The sequence below is a fragment of the Tachysurus fulvidraco genome, chromosome 7 (genome assembly GCF_022655615.1).
Source record: "Tachysurus fulvidraco isolate hzauxx_2018 chromosome 7, HZAU_PFXX_2.0, whole genome shotgun sequence".
In the NCBI taxonomy this organism is placed as follows: Eukaryota; Metazoa; Chordata; class Actinopteri; order Siluriformes; family Bagridae; genus Tachysurus; species Tachysurus fulvidraco.
The window spans coordinates 2,664,177-2,683,568 of NC_062524.1; the positions used below are offsets into that span (position 1 = coordinate 2,664,177).

At 37.9% G+C, this 19,392-nt stretch overlaps 1 protein-coding gene and 1 pseudogene across 23 annotated transcripts in view; both read right to left on the minus strand.

Moving 5' to 3' along the window:
- LOC113650479 overlaps positions 1-19,392 on the minus strand; it is a 289,734-nt gene that overhangs the window by 109,443 nt on the left and 160,899 nt on the right. The gene's annotated exons all lie outside the window — the stretch shown is intronic.
- On the minus strand, positions 641-19,194 carry LOC113650467 (annotated as a pseudogene).

The following is a 19,392-nucleotide window of genomic DNA, read 5'->3' on the forward strand; positions in this document are numbered from 1 at the left end:
GAGGCTCACCAATGGTTTACATCTTGTGGTGAACCCTCTGTATTCACGCTGGTGAAGTCTTCTCTTGATTGTTCACTTTGACACACATACACCTACCTACAATCATACACATGTTCAGTTCTATGTTACGTGACAAATATTTTCAAAATGTTTTTGAATTGTACTGAATTTATTTGATTTGACAGTCAGGTATTGATTGCTTGCAGATGTTGATACAACTACTAGGCTACTTAAATATATCTCACACTAACTAGTGAGACATTATGATCTTCCATACATTTGCTGCAAGAAATTTTATCTTACTGGACCTCTTTAAATTTTAGTTGAATACCTCTGCTCTAGAAAGTTTTCAGGTCTGGTACAGACAAGGTGTAAAGAAACGGAAGGGTCACCATTTCTGAGATAACTATATGAGCTTTTAACAAAATCTGTTAAACTTCCTTTATCTTTTGAAAGTGTTCTCTAGTGGCCATTTTTTTTGGGATAAAATAAACACGTGCTGTTTATAAAATAAACATGTGCTGCCTGGCCAATAAAAAAAAAGATAAAACATTGAGAAATCTCAGAGAAGTCTGAGTTGCACTGCTGTCGCTAACTCTGAACTAAATTCAGGGAAGAGTTCACAAAAAAATGCAGAGAATGTGATTGGATAGGAAGATTTATTCATATCACCACAGTGTAGTAATACAGAATAATGTTATTCGGTGTTATCACAAGAAAAGAGACATCAGCAGAAACAATCATGGTGGTTTACACAATTTATTTACAAGTGCATTATTAAATCAGAACAGGACAGAAAGAATGAGGACGCCGTCACTTGATTTCACGGTTATAGATGTGGTATCATACAATCAGCCTAGTTCAGAATATTCCAGTATATTGATAGGTATATTACTTATAGGTAATTCATATGTACATTACCTATAACCACTTTATAACACTTAATATCTTTGTTATCTTTCAATGTGTATGTGAATAGTTCATAACTTTCCATCAGTTACTGTAGTTTGTGATGTTCATCATCCTTACAAGCTGCAGGCATCTTCTTTCTGGAGTCTCCTTTTTTATTCAAGACTAGATCCAGATGTAAAGGCATTGATCTCAGAGCTGAAGTCAGAGTATCACAGCCTTCATCTGAAATGACAGTCCACCAACCTGCACACATAACAACATACTTTAGTTTCTTAGTGAAGTCTAATGGTGTTACTGTAGTAAGAGCACTGAACCTGAATATAAATTGTTTTATATATAAATTAATTATACATTACTTACTTTACTTTATTGTCCCCAAAGGGGAAATTCTTTTCCACAACACTGTACTTGTTCGACACACGCAACATAAACAGTAATAATACATACATGTCAAAAACATTCAGAATAACACTCAGCGATGTCTATTGTTAAGATACTTAATGACTGAGGGAATCAGGCTTCTTCCAAAGCGGGCCCTTCTGCACCTTAGAGCCCTGTACCTGCGCCCTGAGGGCAGTGGGGCTAGATACTCATTTAGTGGATGTGTGGAATCCCGTTCTACTGAAATGGCAAAGCGTCCGATAGCTATGTTATTGAGTTCTATAAGGTTAGGTGTAGGAAGACCTATAACTTTTGCAGCAATATTGTAAATACAGTATTACAATACAGTAAAATTGACTGAATAATGCTTTGATAAAGTAGTAATAGTAAACGAGGAGCGACATTAAGTCCTTTGAGTTTGCGAATGACCGACAGTCTTTGATGACTTCTTTTCTGAATGCCCATAATGTGCTGAGCAAAGGTGTGCGTGTTATCCAGTGTCATTTCCAGATATTTGAAACTGTCCACTATTTCAACTGGTTGATTTTGAATGACAATAGGGTGCGGAGGTGTAGAGGGACTGACTATCAGCTCTTTTGTCTATTACATATGTGTTTTTAAAATACATACAGACTTAATGTGTAAATGGTTGAATTCAGTATTAACAAGAAAATGAGTCGGGGGGAAAAAAAAAACTGTCTCAAATTTACAAAAGACAAATTAAATGTCAACATTTACATCATCCACTAATCAGATATTTTTCAGTCACAAATATTGGATGGATGGATGGATGGACGGACGGACTGGACTGATGGATAGATGGATGGATGGATGGATGATTTTCCAGACAGGCTAAGCAAAATGGTAGAAGTCAAGTTCTGGTTGACAGTCATAGTAGAACTGAATGACCTGGTGTAGAATGCACAGAGTAAGCTTATAAAAGGAAACAAACTAAGTATCAGGAGTTGGTTGAGCAATGTAAAAGCTAGGGGCACTTGTGAACCAGCAGAGGTCAGCTGCAGACCCTGGGAACGACACAGGATGCATATATCTGTACAATGTATTTGAGAGGAATGAAGCCATGAGATGAAACTCATGAATTTGTACTGTGTGGAGTATGTAGGCTATTTAATCATATTTTTCTCTGTTATTTTGATTTGGTGATTTATTAAAATAATCAAAGAATGCTGAACCTCTGCTTTAGTCTCACGAATAAAGAAGTTGTCTTAGTGAGGAACAGGTCATGTGACTCAGGGAGATGATCTTACCTCAGTGTCTCCAGGTTACAGAGAGGATTCTCCAATAGAGCAGAGAGACTCTTCACTCCTGAGTCTCCAAGTTTATTCTCAGACAGATCCAGGTGTCTCAGGTGTGAGGGGTTTGATCTCAGAGCTGAAGTCAGTGCAGCACAGCCTTCATCTGTGACACCACAATCACACAGCCTGCAGATACACAATAACACACTCAACAGATTTTTATCTTCAAATTTATTTTAATTAATTAATTAATTTTATTCATGTAAATTTACTTTATTGTTCAGAATGAAACGAGTATTTAATACCATCTGTGCATTATACAGTTGAGGCCAAAATTATTAGCCCCCCAGGAATTTTGGAACATTTTCCTAAAGATCGTTCCAATGTTTGCAGCATTGATAAAACTTGATATAATCAAACATTCACCAGTGTTATTTAGTAGCTTTTGGTACATTTTGGAATATAAAATACATTTTTAGGCTTGCTTTATATCAAATATAGTGAAAATGGGGTGGTCAAAGATGTTAGCCCCATGTGAATTTTCGCTTTCAAAACACACCTTAATTAATCATTCAGCTTTCAAAATACACCTCTGCAGTCAACTGGCTTCCTAACAACACCTGGGCATTCAATCAGAATAAAAGGACTCCAAGGAGAAGGGCCATCGTCCCAGTAGAACCCCTTTACTCAAAAAGCAGCACATCACAGCCAGACAGGTTTGCCCGTGAACATATGAAAGGTAAAGGTGAGTTTTGGGACACTATGCTTTGGTCTGATGAGACTAAACTGGAACTGTTTGGGCACATGGATGTTGCTTATGTTTGGCGAAGAAAGGGTGAGGCCTTCAACCCTAAGAACACAGTTCCCACAGTTAAACATGGTGGTGGGAGCATCATGCTGTGGGGCTGTTTTGCAGCTTCAGGCACAGGCAGCCTTGTTCGGGTGCATGGCATCATCAAAAATGAAAATTATGTTGACATTTTGAGGGATAATATGCAGAAATCTGCTCGTAGTTTAGCCTTAGGTCGTCGCTGGGCCTTTCAACAAGACAATGATCCAAAGCATACATCGTAATTGGTCCAACAGTTCCTGAAGGATACCAAAACCAAGGGTCCTGGAGTGGTCCGCACAGAGACCAGACCTCAATCCTATTGAGAATCTGGCGAGTGCTCAAAGTAAATGTCCATGCTTGGAAACCATGCAATTTGGACCAGCTGGAGCAATTTGCAATGAAAGAATTGGCTAAAATCCCTCAGGAGACCTGTACCAACCTAGTAAAGAATTACTCTAAGAGGTTGTTGTCAGTTGTGGCTCAGAAAGGGTACACTATTGACTATTAATGACCAGGGGGCTAATAATTTTGGACGTTTCATTTTTGCCCATTCTTGTCTCAACTCACTATTACAATTAAATATCCTAATCAAACTTAGTGGACATTTTGTCTTTGTCATTTTGGAAACAAATACACTATAAAACAGACAGAGTTTTGTCTAATTTCATAAGGGGGCTAATAATTTTGGCCTCAACTGTAAATGGATCACATTATTAATCACAAATGGAAGGTCATATTATAGAAGCAGCAAAAATAGTAAGGATCAATAAAGTAAAAGTGTATTAAACATTGGTAAACTTTAGGTACATTATCAAATGCGCTAACAGTAGCTCCGCCCACAGCTCCTAATGCAAGCGGTTCTTAAGTCTAGACCTGCAACGTTTTGGTGCTACTTAAGAACCACTTTTCCTGGTTCAGAGCCGGTGCTTTGGCTGTGGAAAAAGAAAGAACTGGTTCTAAATTAGGCTCCGAACCAGCACTCAAACTGCCTCGGTGGAAAAGGGGCATATGATCTGTATTAAAATACCCACTGATAAATAATTATGTTCTGTACGTTCAATTACATTTTATAAAGTATTTCAATAATATATTTATCTGCCTTTCAGATGGTGTGACTGCAGTCTTCCTGTGTCTGTCAGAAACAATTCATGCTTTCAGGAGGGACATCAGACAAGTGATTTGTAAAATGATTAAATAAAATGTATTGTTACTTGTGGGAGCACCGGCAGGTCACTTAGCTAGACTCCACACTTTAGTTAGACTCCTCATTAACACACCATTCACACAACAATCCGCCTTGTCGGTCAGTCAGACAAAATGTCTCCTGTAAGCCAACACACTAGCTGCTATAGCAGCTCTTCAGGTTTTACATAACAAAAAAGAAATTTTTTAACAAGAGTTTAACTGGTCTTTGATATATCATCAGTTTCAAGAAATAATCTTCCTCCTAAAACATTGCTGCTGAAATAAAACCCCTGTTTCAGTCTCATTATTAGAGAAAGTGTCTTGGTTAGGAGCAGATCATGTGACTCAGAGAGATGATCTTACCTCAGTGTCTCCAGGTTACAGAGAGGATTCTCCAATAGAGCAGAGAGACTCTTCACTCCTGAGTCTCCAAGTTTATTCTCAGACAGATCCAGGTGTCTCAGGTGTGAGGGGTTTGATCTCAGAGCTGAAGTCAGAGCAGCACAGCCTTCATCTGAGACACCACAAACACACAACCTGCAGATACACAATAACACACTCATCAACAACAGATCTTTATCTAACATTTTTTTTTTAGATTATTTTAGTTTTAAATTATTTCATCATTTAGAATGAAACAAGGATTTTAGTCTGTAATCAAGTGAATCATTATCAGGATTTATTGTAAACAGGTTTATTAACAGCAAAATTTACACTTCTTGTGAACCAGCAGAGGTCAGCTGCAGACCCTGGGAACGACACAGGATGCATATATCTGTACAATGTATTTGAGAGGAATGAAGCCATGAGATGAAACTCATGAATTTGTACTGTGTGGAGTATGTAGGCTATTTAATCATATTTTTCACTGTTATTTTCAGTTGGTGATTTATTAAAATAATCAAAGAATGCTGAACCCCTGCTTCAGTCCCCTTATTAGAGAAAGTGTCTTAGTGAGGAGCAGATCATGTGACTCAGAGAGATGATCTTACCTCAGTGTCTCCAGGTTACAGAGAGGATTCTCCAATAGAGCAGAGAGACTCTTCATTCCTGGGTCTCCAAGTTTATTCTCAGACAGATCCAGGTCTCTCAGGTGTGAGGGGTTTGATCTCAGAGCTGAAGTCAGAGCAGCACAGCCTTCATCTGAGACACCACAAACACACAATCCTGCAGATACACAATAACACACTCATCAACAACAGATCTTCATCTTCAAATTTATTTTAAAACTTATTCACGTAAATTTACTTTATCGTTCAGAATGAAACAAGTATTTAATATCATCTGTGCATTATAGATGGATCACATTTTTAATCACAAATTAAAAGTCGTATATTATAGAAGCAGCAAAAATCAAAAGGAGCAACACACACCCGGAGCAGTGGGCAGCCATTTATGCTGCAGCGCCCGGGGAGCAGTTGGGGGGTTGCCTTGCTCAAGGGCACCTCAGTCGTGGCCGGCCCGAGACTCGAACCCACAACCTTTGGATTATGAGTCAGACTCTCTGACCATTAGGCAACACCTTGCCCCATATGTGATAGTGTCTATTCAAACCTACCGTACTCATTTTGAAGAGAAGCTTCACCTTTACCTTCACAAAAATATGCCCCAATTGTTTCTGAAAAATCACCTACAGCAGATCAAAATATGACTCCAGAATGACTGACAGTTATGTAGATGTTTGGACTCTTCTTTTGAAATAAGCCCTGATGTTGCATTCTCACTTTCTGTCCTGATAGCGTTTTTTTAGTATATTAACCTGAATGTTAATTGGGCCATCCTAAAAAATATTTTGGTTTGCAGTAACAGTTTATTAAAAAAAAAAAAAAAAAGGGTCGGTAGGTCTATATTTTTTTCCCCCCAAGTTTCAATGTGTAAAAAAAAAAAAGTACAGTTTTAGTGATTACGTAGGTATTACGTTAAACAAATTAGCATATCGTGACGTCACTGACTGGGTCTTCAACCCGTGCCTTCAGGCACATCATTGCAAACCTTAATTTGATGCTGGACACAGATTTTCCAGAACTTTGTGCCAAGTTAAAGCGGTGTCGAGCTGTTTTGATGAATTTATTTAGATGTATTATGGAGCCCAAACCCGTATGGCTTTGAACGGTGACCGCGAACATTTTGTTTACTGCAGCCGCAGCCATCATTACCGAGCGCGAACTGTCGACTCTGACGGTGAATGAGAGAATGAGAAGAAGCGAACACACAGGCCATAGTGTGACATCCGGTAACCAATAGTGTAAACATAGATGATGTCACGGGTTTTTATTTAAAAAGAAAGAACGTAACCTCTGTTTGTATGTAGGCCTAGGCAATTTATATATTTACGATACTTACTAAAATATAATTAATATTATTTTATTGCTTTTGTATTAGTTGTTTGAAAAGTTAAAAAAAAAATTGGTCGGTCTTAACACAAATTTACAACCAGCAAGTCGGTCGGACTTAAAGCAAAAAAAATAAATAATTGAGTCGGTTCTAAATTGACAGGGTGGGTCGGGTTACAGCAAACAAGAATATTTTTAAGGATGGCCTTAATGTCCAAATAACCCATCATTAAAATACATCAGTTAATGGTTTTATTATTTGGAATGCCACTGAAATATTTGAGCACATGATCAAAAACAGAAATTTCAATTCAAGTTTGCATTGCACAGAAAACTTTATTAACATTCAGAGGTTAAAATTATTAAATATGTCGTAGTAGATGTTTATTAAACCATAAATGCATATATCTGTACAATGTATTTGAGAGGAATGAAGCCATGAGATGAAACTCATGAATTTGTACTGTGTGGAGTATGTAGGCTATTTAATCATATTTTTCTCTGTTATTTTGAGTTGGTGATTTATTAAAATAATCAAAGAATGCTGAACCTCTGCTTTAGTCCCATTATTAGAGAAAGTGTCTTAGTGAGGAACAGGTCATGTGACTCAGAGAGATGATCTTACCTCAGTGTCTCCAGGTTACAGAGAGGATTCTCCAATAGAGCAGAGAGACTCTTCACTCCTGAGTCTCCAAGTTTATTCTCAGACAGATCCAGGTGTCTCAGGTGTGAGGGGTTTGATCTCAGAGCTGAAGTCAGTGCAGCACAGCCTTCATCTGAGACACCACAAACACTCAACCTGCAGATACACCATAACACACTCATCAACAACAGATCTTTATCTTTAACATTTTTTTTTAGATTATTTTAGATTACAATTATTTTATCATTTAGAATGAAATGAGGGTTTTAGTCTGTGATCTAGTGAATCATTATCAGGATTTATTTATTCATAGTTACTTCAAAACACTTCTGTAAGTTGTTCTAGAAATATCATCATATTAACACATGACAGTGCAGTGGTAACAAATGATATGATACCTAGTTCTAATCCTGTAAATGTATATCTCCAAAATCTGACATTTTAACAGGAGTGTGTAAATTTTCATATCCACTGTAAACACAGAGTAGAACAGATCTTTATTGTAATTGTCTAAAACAGTGAAAAATAAACATTTAGCAGCTCTGAAAATTTAGCACTGAACACACATTGTAAACAGGTTTATAAACAGCAATATATACAGGACAGGTGGACAATATAAACAGACAAGGATATATATATATATATATATATATATATATATATACATACATACATACATACACACACACACACACACACACACACACACACACACACAGTGCCTTGCGAAAGTATTCGGCCCCCTTGAACTATGCGACCTTTTGCCACATTTCAGGCTTCAAACAATGATGTGAAACTGTAATTTTTTGTGAAGAATCAACAACAAGTGGGACACAATCATGAAGTGGAACGAAATTTATTGGATATTTCAAACTTTTTTAACAAATCAAAAACTGAAAAATTGGGCGTGCAAAATTATTCGGCCCCCTTAAGTTAATACTTTGTAGCGCCACCTTTTGCTGCGATTACAGCTGTAAGTCGCTTGGGGTACGTCTCTATCAGTTTTGCACATCGAGAGACTGAAATTTTTGCCCATTCCTCCTTGCAGAACAGCTCGAGCTCAGTGAGGTTGGATGGAGAGCGTTTGTGAACAGCAGTTTTCTGTTCTTTATACAGATTCTCGATTGTATTTAGGTCTGGACTTTGACTTGGCCATTCTAACACCTGGATATGTTTATTTTTGAACCATTCCATTGTAGATTTTGCTTTATGTTTTGGATCATTGTCTTGTTGGAAGACAAATCTCCGTCCCAGTCTCAGGTCTTTTGCAGACTCCATCAGGTTTTCTTCCAGAATGGTCCTGTATTTGGCTCCATCCATCTTCCCATCAATTTTAACCATCTTCCCTGTCCCTGCTGAAGAAAAGCAGGCCCAAACCATGATGCTGCCACCACCATGTTTGACAGTGGGGGTTGTGTGTTCAGGGTGATGAGCTGTGTTGCTTTTACGCCAAACACAACGTTTTGCATTGTTGCCAAAAAGTTCAATTTTGGATTCATCTGACCAGAGCACCTTCTTCCACATGTTTGGTGTGTCTCCCAGGTGGCTTGTGGCAAACTTTAAACGACACTTTTTATGGATATCTTTAAGAAATGGCTTTCTTCTTGCCACTCTTCCATAAAGGCCAGATTTGTGCAGTATATGACTGCTTGTTGTCCTATGGACAGAGTCTCCCACCTCAGCTGTAGATCTCTGCAGTTCATCCAGAGTGATCATGGGCCTCTTGGCTGCATCTCTGATCAGTCTTCTCCTTGTATGAGCTGAAAGTTTAGAGGGACGGCCAGGTCTTCGTAGATTTGCAGTGGTCTGATACTCCTTCCATTTCAATATTATCGCTTGCACAGTGCTCCCTGGGATGTTTAAAGCTTGGGAAATCTTTTTGTATCCAAATCCGGCTTTAAACTTCTCCACAACGGTATCTCGGACCTGCCTGGTGTGTTCCTTGTTCTTCATGATGCTCTCTGCGCTTTAAACGGACCTCTGAGACTATCACAGTGCAGGTGCATTTATACGGAGACTTGATTACACACAGGTGGATTCTATTTGTCATCATTAGTCATTTAGGTCAACATTGGATCATTCAGAGATCCTCACTGAACTTCTGGAGAGAGTTTGCTGCACTGAAAGTAAAGGGGCCGAATAATTTTGCACGCCCAATTTTACAGTTTTTGATTTGTTAAAAAAGTTAAATATCCAATAAATTTCGTTCCACTTCATGATTGTGTCCCACTTGTTGTTGATTATTCACAAAAAATTACAGTTTCATATCATTGTGTTTGAAGCCTGAAATGTGGCAAAAGGTTGCAAAGTTCAAGGGGGCCGAATACTTTCGCAAGGCACTGTATATGTACATATATATATATATATAAAATTTTTTACATAACAAAAACGAAAATCAAAAACAAAAATCAGTGTGTAGTGAAAAAATATTCTTCCTCCTCAGGACACTGATTCTAAGCTAAAAGCTCTCTTTCAGTCTCATTATTAAAGTGTTTTTGTGTCTTAGTGAGGAGCAGGTCATGTGACTCAGGGAGATGATCTTACCTCAGTGTCTCCAGGTTACAGAGAGGTTTCTCCAATAGAGCAGAGAGACTCTTCACTCCTGAGTCTCCAAGTTTATTCTCAGACAGATCCAGGTGTCTCAGGTGTGAGGGGTTTGATCTCAGAGCTGAAGTCAGTGCAGCACAGCCTTCATCTGAGACACCACAAACACACAACCTGCAGATACACAATAACACACTCATCATCAACAGATCTTTATCTAGGTTTCATATTTACTTTAAAAATGACCTGTAATCTGATAGTATTAATCAGAATGGAATGAATAAACATGAATATGCTATTAAAATGCTAACTAAATACAACTGCGTAAATAATTCAAGCATTTCTGTGTGTAAATTTTTATGTGTATCAGTATTCAAAACCAGCTACTAGTTTTGTGGCTTATGGATCTCTGGATTATTTTGATAAGAGTACATTTGCCACCTGACATGTTTTCCCCATGACTGAGTTTAAAAGATATAAAAAGTACGTGTCAAGTTCTGGGTAACTGTCCCTGTATTCCTTTATAATGGAGGATATACACCAATCAGGCATAACATGATTACCACCTTCCTAATATTGTATTGGTTGATCCCCCTTTTTCAGCCTTCGCTCCCCACGTGCATCAATAAGCCTTGGCCGCCCATGACCCTGTCGCCGGTTCACCACTGTTTCTTCCTTGGACCACATTTGATAGATACTGACCACTGAAGAAGGGGAACATCCCGCAAGATCTGCAGATTTGGAAATGCTCTGGCCCAGGCGTCTAGCCAGCACATTTTGCCCATTGTCAAATCTTGCTCAAATTTTTATGCCTGCCCATTTCTCTTGCTTCTTACAAAAATTTTGTGGACAAAATTTTCACTTGCTGCCTAATGTAACCCATGCACTAACCGTGATGAAGAGAAAATCAGTGTTATTCACTTCTCCTCTCAGTGGTCATAATATTCTGCCTGATCAGTGTACAGTATATATCAGTCTTTTTTTTAATATTCTGTAATATTATTATTACATAATAATTATTACATACATTAATTATTATGCATGTAATAACTTGTAATAAGTCTTGTGAATGAGTTATTGGGACTCTCAGAGAGCTGATCTTACCTCATTGTCTCCAGTTTACAGTGAGGATTCTTCAGTCCAGCAGAAAGACTTTTCACTCCTGAGTCTCCTAGTTTACTCTCAGACAGATCCAGTTCTCTCAGTATGGTGTATTCAGAGCTGAGCACTGAGGCCAAAGCTGCTGAGCTTTTCTCTTTAAATGTTACATGCCGAATACTGAAGGGGAAAAAAAAGGATACATAAAGTATTACTAAAGTAACACTATTGCAAATTACTTATTCATTCTGTTTTTCTTAAATGAAAAAAAAGGTTTCTGACCCAGCCGAAATACTGACAAAAGATTAGTCCCTATTGTAATTTTCTCTTTTTTGTCCGATACCAATTAAGTTGTTAATATGAGATGGATGAATGTTTTTACATTTTTTATTTTTACTGTAAATTTTACATTTTGTCCCAGTGCGTTCCGTTTTTCTTTTCTTGAGAACTGTGTAACAGTAGAATGTTTCTTTTCAGATTTACTTACACTGCTTTTCTTGATGCTGCAATCACAGGCATCACCTTCAAAAGAACCAGATCTGTTATCTTCTCTGTACTATATTTACTCAGGTCAAATTCCTCCAGTTCCTGTGCTGAGGTCAGTAACACAAACACCAGAGCAGACCACTGTGAGGAAGAGAGTTTTCTTTGTTTTCCAGATTTTAGGTAGTTTTGGATTTCCTCCACTAGTGAATTATCACCCAGTTCATTCAGACAGTGGAACAGATTGATGGATTTATCTTCAGGAGGATTTCTTCTGATCTTCATCTTAATGTACTGAACTGTTTCTTCTTTGCTCTGGGGGCTACTTCCTGTATGTGTTATAAAGGTGTGTAAGAGTTTCTGATTGGTCTCCAGTGAAAGACCCAGAAGAAAGCGGAGGAAAAGGTCCAGACGTCCAGTCTTAGTTTCCAAGGCCTGATCTACAGCCCAGTTGTGGACATCTGAGATTGTGTTAACGACCTGACTGTGTTTAAGAACATTAATCTTTTTCTTCATGAAGGTCAGGTGCACATACAGAGCTGCGAGATGCTCCTGAATGGTCAGATGCACAAAGCAGAACACTTTACTCTGCTGAAGCCCAAACTCCTCTCTGAAGATCTGAGTACACACACCTGAGTACACTGCTGCTTCGCTCACATCAATACCACACTCTCTCAGGTCTTCATCATAGAAGATCAGGTTGCCTTTCATCAGCTGCTGAAAAGCCAGTTGTCCCAGTTTCAGAAGCATTTCTTAATCACTCTCCTGCTTCTTTGAGTATTTTTCTCTTATGATGTTTGTCTGAATGATGAGGAAGTGTGTGTACATTTGAGTCAGAGTCTTGGGGATCTCTCCACTCTCTGCTTCACCCAACATTCTCTCTAGAACAGTGACTGAAATCCAGCAGAAGACTGGGATGTGACACATGATGTAGAGGCTTCTTAATGACTTCAGGTGTGTGATTATTTTATTGGCCAGGCTCTGATCACTGATCCTCTTCCTGAAGTACTCCTCCTTCTGTGGGTCATTGAACCCTCGTACCTCTGTGACTCGATCCACACACTCAGAGGGGATTTGATCAGCTGCTGCAGGTCTGGAGGTGATCCAGATGAGAGCAGAGGGAAGCAGATTCCCTTTGATCAGGTTTATCAGCAGCACAGGCACTGATGCTGATTCAGTTACATCACACACTCTCACTGTGTTCTGGAAATCTAGAGGAAAACGACACTCGTCCAATCCGTCAAAAATGAACAGAACCTTTTCCAAACTGGACATTTCTGTTTCTTTTGTTTCCTTAAAAAAGACATGAAGGAGCTCCATCAGACTCAGTTTCTGGTCCTTCATCAAGTTCAGCTCTCTGAAAGGAAGTGGAAATATGAGGTGGACGTCCTGATTTACTTTCCCTTCAGCCCAGTCCAGAATGAACTTCTGCACAGAGACTGTTTTTCCGATGCCAGCAACCCCTTTTGTCAGCACAGTTCTGATGGGTTCATCTTGTTCAGATAAAGGCTTAAAGATGTCATTGCATTTGATTGGCGTTTCCTCTGTTGTTCTTCTCCTGGATGCTGCTTCAATCTGTATCACCTCATGTTCATTATTGACATCTTTACTGTCTCCCTCTGTGATGTAGAGCTCTGTGTAGATCTCATTCAGGAGTGTTTGGGTTCCCAGGTTTATCACTCCATTCAAACACTGAAACTGCTTCATCAAATGTAACTTGTACTTTTTCTGGAATTCATAAACACCAGCAGATCGTGGTTCATGTCTGTGAAATGGTAAAGTAGGGAGACATGATGAGACATTATTAACATTAAAGATAAGTGTTTATGACAGTTATGTTTTCACTGTCGTGAGGTTTATAATAGCAGTGTGTCGGTGTCACAGTCATGTTGGTTTTGATATTACCTTGTATCTGTGATCATGGTCTTTTCTCTTCTGTCTCCTGGCTTCTGTGGAAAACTGGGAACAAATGTTATAGCTGTTAAAAGCAATAACTAACCACTTTAATACTCTATTTTAAACTTTACTATATTTTCATTAGAATTATTCAGTAATTTGAATGCATTAGTTTTCACAGCGACATTAATACAATAAACAGATTATCCATTATAAATTATTGCAAATATAAATTAAATATGTTTCTTAAAAACTTCCCAGAAATTATATACTATAAGTTGGATGGGAGGTCAGTCAATTTGGTCATGTGAGGGAAGAGGGTTTTTTTTTTTTTTTTTTGTCTTGGTTCAAGAAAAATTTACCTTCAGTATTACATTTACATTTCTGGGATTTAGCAGACTCCCTCATCCAGAGTGACTTACATTTTATTTCAATTTATACAAGTGAGCAATTCAGGGTTAAAGGCCTTGCTCAGGGGCCCAGCAGTGGCAGCCTGGTGGACCTGGGATTCAAACTCATGACCTTCCGATCAGGAGTTCAACACCTTAACCACTGTGCACCACATCCCTACACTATTAACAATAATGTTAATAGTATTATTAATTAATATTATTATTAATGATTAAAGAAATTAATGTATGCCGTTGTTGCTGTTGGCCTTACGGCTGCTCCCTGTTCATGGACCCCTCAGCAGTCCTCTAATTATATTTGGTGCAGGTTTTGTGCCAGATGCCCTTCCTGAACAACCCTCTTTTTTTACGGGCTTGGGACCGGCATTGACAGTTAACTCTTCAGTGTCTGGGTTAGCTTCTTGCCCAGGAATCAAACCCAGGCATCGGAAATGAGAGCATGGGAGCAATGCGTGCACATTTTCGCTAAAATGTTTGGCTGGACTGGATTAAGACATGTGTAGCACAGCATTTCTCTCTGCAATAACTTTAGATATAGGGTTACCTTTGTACAGGTGAGGAGTCTCCATGTATAAAGTTCAAAGGAATATCCATAGACCTGTCACTCTTCATGGAGACACAGCTCTGTGGTGGTGAGACTGATCGCATTCTCTTTAGTATACTGAACATTATAAACAGAAATTTTGTGATTCATACACTCCATACAGTCTTTACCTGATACATTAATTTAATAATATTTTTGAGAAATGCTCATATTTCACTCTTTTCATGGAGGGACAACCAAATAACAGTAATTCATGTGCCTAGATATTAATTCAATACGTTTTTACGTTACACATTTCCAGCAACTTAAAGACAAATGTTTCCTCTGAAGTATTTAGCTTGACTGGATTAAGACATGTGTAGCACAGCATTTCTCTCTGCAATAACATTAGATATAGGGTTACCTTTGTACAAGTGAGGAGTCTCCATGTTTTAAGTTCCAAGGAAGATCCATAGACCTGTCACTCTTCATGGAGACACAGCTGGGTGGTCCAGATTCTGATGTTTTTCCCTCTAGTTTACTGCACAACATTATAAACAGTCATTTTGAGGGTTATAGACACTTTAAACAGCTTTTGACTGACAGCTTAATTTAGTGAGAGCTTTCCTTTATCTAACTTTATATTTCTTTCATATATATACTCACTAAATATTACAGTTATCAACAGTTAATGACTAATATAATCGGGACAAGGTAAGTTACCATTTTTTTGAGGGTGGGGTCATGTCAACTGTGTCCAGATCAGAGCTCTCCATTTTTTAATATCAGTGAATGCACAGACAGCTTATGGACACACAGCTGAGTCACTGTTGTCTGGATCGAACACCTACAAAATGAACTTCTAGTAAACACAAAAAAACAACATGCAGTAAATCTTGAAGAAAAAAAAAACTTTTATAGCTTTGGTCCTTAAGACAGAAATTGGTGTATTTAGTAACAAATCATGGCAGAAGCTTGTGGTTAGTGACATTTCAGGAGCATTCAGATAATCTCATTCAGCAGCAGGTCACTGACATGTGACTCGGACCTTGAGAATCATGAGGATTCACAGTAAGAGTAATCTATAAGGATTATGCAGCAGTGACATTAGGGGACAAGAGCACATTCAGTCTGATAGACAGAAATGCTAGATCTTTAGTGACATTTGTATAAAACAGAAGACTGAGATGTCTGAGTCTCTGTGTACTGGAGGTTTACTGTATCAAAAGGTTCAAAGGCAAGATTGAAAATCAAAAGGAAGGCTAAAATGGTCCAAATCTGATCAGAGCACAAAACAATGATGTTTAAATCCAAAACAGCGCAATCTGTCAGTCATCGCTCAACAAAAACACATATAGGAAGAACATAAGAATATATTTTAAATGTTCTCAGACTGAAGGATGTAAGGGATATCTTGGATGATATTTGACCTAAGGTGAGTCCATTTATTTCTCTTACCCCAAAAGCCTCAAACTAAGGAAAAATATTTTCAGTGTCCATTAGATCATTTACAGCTTCACGGCTTTTATAAAATGTGAACATTGAACTGTTACGACTTTACAAATATGGATTAGCCTTTATACTATTTATAAACAGTATGGAAATAAACGGTAAATAAACTACAGTAAGATCACAATGTTTGTTCCACACCAATAAAACCCAATAAAACATTCAGCAAAAACTTGGAATGCGTAATAGGTGACTGAAATCGGAAAAACAAGGAACTGGAATATATAAAATAAACACAACTGCTAGATAATAGATAAGAAGAATAGATAACAACAGCTTTACAGGAAGTACACAGTTCCGCTGACGCAGTTTTTACACGGTTAAAAAAAGAAATAAAAAGGTCGTTTCTGATAATGAAAGCACTTACTTTTAGTCATCATTCGGTGTTGTGTGTAAGATCATTATAATATCTGCCTTGTTTGGAAAAAAACGACACGGAATCGAGGCTGAAAAAACCCCCAAAACAAACACTTTCATCGCGTTACGAGGATTCCATTACGAGTGATACACAAACGAATCGACTCTTCGATTAATTTAAAAATAAATATTCGACTACGTATATTATTTACCCACATTTTCCTAATTTTGTCCGACAACAATGTAGTATACAGGCATCATACAAATAAGAGGAACTCGAGACTGCAGGAACTGTTTTTCTTTATTCCACCGGAGACATCAATCACATAGAAGTTACCAACTCTTCGTCACTCAATGCACCCACCTTTATACTACCCATTACTGCCACCTAGTGACCAAACAACATCCCACTCATTACATCCCCCTTCCTTTAACAAATGATCATCACACAATTTACACCAGACCCGTCCCACAACTAAACAATCAATCAATCAATTTCATCCTTTACTACTTTTTTCTTATTTTTGTATTTTTTTTCACAATTCTTTTCAACACTTTTCTTCACAAGTCCAGTCTAACAGGTGGTTTTCGAACACGAGTAGACCTCCTTAAAATTGGACTGTCAGTCTTTGGATCCAAGGTGGGGAAGCACGGTAACTTAACAAAGCCAACCACTCATCTGAATTGCTTGCCGCTGCTTTTTTCAACAGTCTTTTTACAATTTGCACCCCTTCTCTGCTTTTCCATTGGCCTTTGGATACAGGGGGCTAGATGTTGTATGCTTGAAGTCATACTGCTCCATAAACAGTCTGAGGGGAATTCCATGTCTTGAAAAAAATCTGTTTCATGTGATGAATCACATCAGTTGTTGTGTAGAACGCAACTGTTCAATTTCCGGATAGTTGGAATAATAAATCAATAACAACCAAGAAATCTTTGCCATTCAAATTCTGCATCACATGCTGTCGCGCTAATTCACTGGACTGGCACAATTCAACAGCACGATCCAATGTAAGCTCGGATTCTTGTAGCAATCTCTCTCATATTTTCTTATTCCAGATACCAAACACAATCTGATCTCGAATCACGGAATCTCTCAAGTCATTAAAATTACAGGTTTTTGCCTTGATCTTGAGGTCAGTCAGAAAGCAATCAAAAGCCTCTCCTTCATGCTGTATTCGAGCTCTAAACACATATCATTCATATGTCTCATTCTTCTTTGTCAAACAATGAGCATCAAATTTTTCCAATACCTTGTCCAGTTTCTTCTTATCTGCCTCATCCTCATAAAGGTGTTAAAAACTTCCACAGCATCTACTCCAGGAATCGTGAGTAGCAGAGCAATCTTTCTTTCTCAGAGGCCGTTTGTCCACTGGCTGTAACATACAACTCAAACTGTTGTTTGAAAGTCCTCCAGTTTGCATCAACGTTTCCACACAACTGCAGTGAAACAGGGGGTTTAATGGCGTCCATTGCGTCCTTCTAGCCCCACTCCTGGTACCATGTATTATTCAGGCATCATACAAACAAGAGGAACTCGAGATTGCAGAAACTGGTTTTCTTTATTCCACCGGAGACATCCATCACATACAAGTCATATAGATATCTATGGCTACAAGTTACCAACTCTTCTTCACTCAATGCACCCACCTTTATACTACCCATTACTGCCACCTAGTGGAGCAAACAACATCACACTTATTACAGACAAAAAAAAGTATAAAGTCTGTCGTATGACGTGACTAACGGCTCTCCTTACTAACCAATAGGGAAGAAGGTGCACTGTAATAGTTAGAGAAACTATGGTGCGCCACGAGGATGTGAAGAAACGTGTAATCTACAGGTGTATATCATCAGCTCATAACATTAAACTATTAGTATCTTATTTTACATTTTACTTCATTACACGTTTAATATCTTGTATCTGATCATATTTTACTAGTTTTAAAATATTACAGTTTATATTACGTTAAAAATGTGTATAATGAACGTGTGTATAATAAACGTCTATAATAAAAATGTGTATAATAAACATTTGTACTCACTTTTGTTGTTGTTGCTCCAAAGCAGATCGACATGTGAGTATGAGATAATGAAGCTCAGGTTCACACACGAATGCAAATGGCTTTCATCAGCTCTGCTGTGATATGTGGGATTAAACATGCACGTCACGATACTATCTACCAGTCATATTAGAGAGAAACAAATTTCTCATCTTACTGAAAACCACATAGTGAACATACTGTGTAGCAGATATTCAGTCGATGTCACAACCTTGACTTCAAAAGTGTTTAAATTCTTACGGCATCGTACTATAATTGGAAATTTATAAATATATACGTATTATTTGGATTTATATTGATATAGAAATAGAAATTGTTGTGCTGTGTAAATTTAAACAGTTTATTTTGTTGTGTTTTGCTTTGTGTGTTTTACATAAATTTCATAAACTCTAATTATGACTATATTTATTAGATATATATATATATATCGTGAGACAATTTCATAAGATATCAAATTTCTAAATAAAGGAATAAAGAACCCATGTACGTGTTACACGTACAGAGTATAAACACTTTATCACGTGACTTGACGCAGTATTTACTTTGCAGTGTTTTTACACTTCAGTTAATTATAAACTTTTAGTCTTTAGGAATTTACGAACGTGTTTATATTAAAGAAACTACTCACTAATTCCACAGTCCTTACTGGGCCTGGTGTTGAAGATGTTGAAGATATTTTTGGGTTTTCAGCCTCTCCTCAAAATGGAGCCTGAACTGAAGAAGATTCACTTTCGTTTTCAGTGCTGATTCGTTTGGCGAGTGATGTGTCGTTCGTGACCGAATCGACACTTTGAGCCGGCTCTTTTAGATCAGCCTAATGTAATTTAAGTTAGGCTCTTACTATGATAATGCTAGATTAGAATAGCATTGATTCCCATAGGTAACAACTTGGCTAGGCAAAGACATGCAGTACAGACAGATCTCTTTATTCATCCTAGATGTAATTTTACCTGTTACAGCAGCACAG